Source organism: Pleurodeles waltl, chromosome 12 (assembly GCF_031143425.1).
Source record: "Pleurodeles waltl isolate 20211129_DDA chromosome 12, aPleWal1.hap1.20221129, whole genome shotgun sequence".
NCBI lineage: Eukaryota > Metazoa > Chordata > Amphibia > Caudata > Salamandridae > Pleurodeles > Pleurodeles waltl.
Window position 1 is genome coordinate 155,444,531 of NC_090451.1, and position 4,541 is coordinate 155,449,071.

Consider the following 4,541-nt stretch of genomic DNA (forward strand, 5'->3'; position numbering starts at 1 on the left):
GTTGAATGTGTTCCTCCTTGTTTGTTTAGATAATACATCGTTGTCATGTTGTCTGTTTTGACAAGGATGTATTTGTGGGTTATGATTGGTTGGAAAGCTTTTAGTGCTTGAAAAACTGCTAATAATTCTAGATGATTTATATGCAGTTTTGTTTGATGTATGTTCCATTGTCCTCTTATGTTGTGTTGATTGAGATGTGCTCCCCACCCTGTCATGGAAGCATCTGTTGTTATTACGTACTGTGGCACTGGGTCTTGGAAAGGCCGCCCTCTGTTTAAATTTATACTGTTCCACCATAGAAGCGATAGGTAAGTTTGGCGGTCTAGCAACACCAGATCTAGAAGGTGACCCTGTGCTTGAGACCACTGTGAGGCTAGGCACTGTTGTAAGGGCCTCATGTGCAGTCTTGCGTTTGGGACAATGGCTATGCATGAGGACATCATGCCTAGGAGCTGTAGTATTGTTCTTGCTTGTATTGTTTGGTTTGGAGACATGTGTTGAATGACCCTGTTGAAATTGTGGATCCTTTGTGGAGTTGGCGTTGCTACTCCTTTTGTCGTGTCTATTATGGCTCCTAGATATTGCTGTACTTTGCTTGGCAGAATGTTTGATTTTGCAAAGTTGACGGTGAACCCTAGATTGTAGAGGGTTTGTATGACTTGATTTGTGTGGTTTGAGCATTGTGTGAGCGAACTGGTTTTGATTAGCCAGTCGTCTAGATACGGGAACACATGTATTTGCTGCCTTCTGATGTGTGCAGCGACTACTGCTAGGCATTTTGTGAATACTCTTGGAGCGGTTGTTAAACCAAAAGGCAATACTTTGAATTGGTAATGTATTCCTTTGAATACAAACCTTAGATATTTCCTGTGTGATTGATGTATTGGTATATGGAAATATGCGTCCTTGAGGTCTAGGGTTGTCATGTAGTCGTGTTTTCTGAGCAATGGTAACACTTCTTGTAGTGTGACCATGTGAAAGTGGTCTGATTTGATGAATGTGTTTACTACCCTGAGGTCTAGAATTGGTCTCAGTGTTTCGTCCTTTTTTGGTATCAAGAAGTACAGTGAATAAACTCCTGTGTTTATTTGTGTGCTTGGTACTAATTCTATTGCATTTTTTTGCAGTAGTGCTTGAACTTCTATCTCTAGAAGCTGTGAATGGTATTTTGATAAATTTTGTGATTTTGGTGGTATGTCTGGAGGGAATTGCATGAATTCTATGCAATAACCATGTTGGATAATTGCTAGGACCCATGTGTCTGTAGTTATTTTGTCCCATGCTTCGTAATATTGATGTATCCTCCCCCCCACTGGTGTTGTGTGGGAGGGGTGAGTGACGTGTGAGTCACTGCTTGTTGGTAGTGGTTTTGGGGCTTTGAAATCTTCCTCTATTTCTAGGAAATTGCCCCCCTCTATACTGGCCCCGAAAACCTCCCCTGTACTGTCCCTGGTAGGTGGGCGGTGCGGACTGTGAGGTGCTAGCTTGTGTGGCCTGACCCCGAAACCCTCCTCTAAAAGGTGTTTTGCGGAAGGTGTTATAAGATCCTCTGCTCTGCGGGGAGTAGAGTGCGCCCATGGCCTTGGCAGTGTCAGTGTCCTTCTTGAGCTTTTCTATGGCTGTGTCGACCTCCGGACCGAACAGAAGTTTCTCGTTTACTGGCATGTTAAGCACTGCCTGCTGAATTTCTGGCTTGAATCCAGACGTTCTGAGCCATGCGTGCCTACGGATGGTAACCGACGTATTAATGGTTCTTGCGGCCGTGTCTGCTGCATCCATGGAGGAGCGTATTTGATTGTTGGAAATGTTTTGACCCTCCTCAACAACCTGTTTTGCTCTTTTTTGCAGATCTTTTGGGAGATGTTCAATGAGATGCTGCATCTCATCCCAGTGGGCTCTGTCGTATCGCGCTAGCAGCGCTTGTGAATTTGCGATGCGCCACTGGTTTGCTGCTTGGACAGCAACCCTCTTCCCGGCTGCATCGAACTTCCTACTTTCTTTATCTGGGGGAGGTGCATCCCCAGAAGTGTGTGAGTTTGCCCGTTTTCTGGCAGCCCCTACCACCACAGAGTCTGGTGGCAGCTGAGAGGTGATGAATACAGGGTCCGTAGGAGGCGCCTTATACTTTTTGTCCACCCTAGGCGTCACTGCCCTACTTTTAACTGGCTCCTTGAAAATGTCCTTTGCATGGCGTAGCATGCCTGGGAGCATCGGCAGGCTTTGGTAGGAGCTGTGGGTTGAGGAGAGGGTGTTAAATAAAAAATCATCCTCTACTTGTTCCGAGTGTAGTTCCACATTATGGAATAATGCTGCTCTAGCCACCACTTGTGAGTAGGCTGTGCTGTCTTCCGGTGGTGATGGCCTAGTTGGGTATGTGTCTGGGCTGTTATCAGACACTGGTGCGTCATACAAGTCCCACGCATCCTGATCTTGGTCATCGTGGCTCATGGCGGTGTGAGCTGGCGAATGTGACGGGGTGTAAGTTGGCGAAGCCGGAGTTACAGGTGGAGGCGAGGGAGGAGGTGTTACCTTTTGTGCTGTTTGTTGCTGAGGAGTAAACTGAAGCGTTCTCTTTCGTTTGACAGGTGGAAGGGTACTGATCTTCCCAGTCCCCTGCTGAATAAAGATACGCTTTTGCGTGTGATCCACGTCAGTGGATTGCAGTTCTTGTTCAAATCTATGTTTCTTCATTTGAGAAGACATAGAATGCTCTTCAGTGTAGGAGCCAGAAACAGGGTCTGATGTCGCTTTTTTCGGCTCCGAAAACCCAGTCGATTGTTTTTTCGGCTCCGAGGTAACCTTCCTCTTTTTCTGTGCCGAAAATTCTTGGCCTCTATGGTCTTCGGCGCCACTGTCTCGGCGTCGATCCGTGTCGACACCGAACTCTCGGTGTCGATGCTTCTGTTTAGCACTCTCTCGGTCCCGAGGAGGCTGCGTGCCGGTGTCTCGACCGAAGTCGGACGATCTCGACACTGAATGGGCCTTTTTCGGTGCCGATTGTTGGTCACCGAGAATTTGGGTGGAGCCATGGCCGGTTGGCAGTGGCGTCCCCTGGGCCTTCTTTCCTTTTTTAAGGTTTGATCTCGACGTCTTACTCACAGTTCTTGTAGAGTGTAGCTCGTCGGAGTCTGAGTCCTGGATGGAAAAGGATTCCTCCTGTTCCTCTTCTGTCTCGAACTGTGGACGCTCTTTTGGCGTGGACGCCATCTGGAGTCTTCTCGCTCGACGGTCGCGCAGAGTTTTTCGGGACCGGAACGCCCGACAGGCCTCACAGGATTCTTCGCTGTGCTCGGGTGACAGGCACAGATTACAGACCGAGTGTAGGTCCGTATAAGGATATTTGTTGTGGCATTCGGGGCAGAATCGAAACGGGGTCCGATCCATCGGCGTTGTCCTCCACGCGGTCGGGCCGACTAGGCCCCGACGGGGTGCCGAAATCTACCCCGAAGGGCACCGAGGCGCTTCGATGTTGAACGCGTCGTCGTATGTGTCTATCTCTAACCGGATCGCAACGATACCGTCGAAAATCTTCCGTCTTCAGCTATCTTTCCGTTCCGAAACTCGGAGCGACAGGAACACGTCCGAACCCGATGGCGGAAAGAAAACAATCGAAGATGGAGTCGACGCCCATGCGCAATGAGCACAGAAGGTGGAGTCACTCGGTCCCGTGACTCGAAAACACTTCTTCGAAGAAAAACAACTTGTAACACTCCGACCCAACACCAGATGGCGAGCTCATGCATACCATGTGTATCTACAGCGACAGATGCCATCGAACACCCTGTTACATAATTTGGTCCTTTCCTGCTGCATAATTCCAGTGGTCCTGTTCTTAGGTCACTTATACTATTATCGTGTGGGGGGGGGGACAAGAATGTTTCACTTCACAGTTTAGGTTTAAAAACTCAAATGTACCCAACACATCTCAATGGAGTGACATAAGCTTATGTAGTATGGTAAATCACGTTTGTGTGTGTTAAAGAAATATCCTTTTTTGAATTTGATACCATAGGCTCATCTCGACGATTTGCTGGTTAGCCCACCTTTACATGCCATCCCCTTCACTTCATCTCTCCTAGACGCTCACTGATTCAGCTCTTTCATACACTGCTCACCCACCGCCCCCGTTCCTTCATCCTCCGTGAGTAATGCCCTTTGATGTTGGGGCATGATCCTTTCTTTTACGTGAGCCCTGCAGGACACACTTCTTTTCATTTACACAATGGCAGGGCTTACGTCACACCTAAAGGCACTTCAATCCCTCCATCTAATGGCTGTTCTCATGCAGATGCAATGATAAGATTTCTGAAGTCCTTTCAGTTTATGGATGCGAGGACTGGGGTCGGCCCTCACTTGGGCGTCGAAGCGCTGTACCGCTGTTGCTCCCTGGGCCTCATAACACTGAAGCCTTTTAAAAGGACCCATGGTGGAAAGTAAGAGCAGACCCTAGGCAGCTGCAGGTGCTGCCCATGGCAGGCACAGGCCCTGCAAGTAACTGCTGCAAACGTGTGACCCCGGAATATTTTTCTTCATTTGCCATA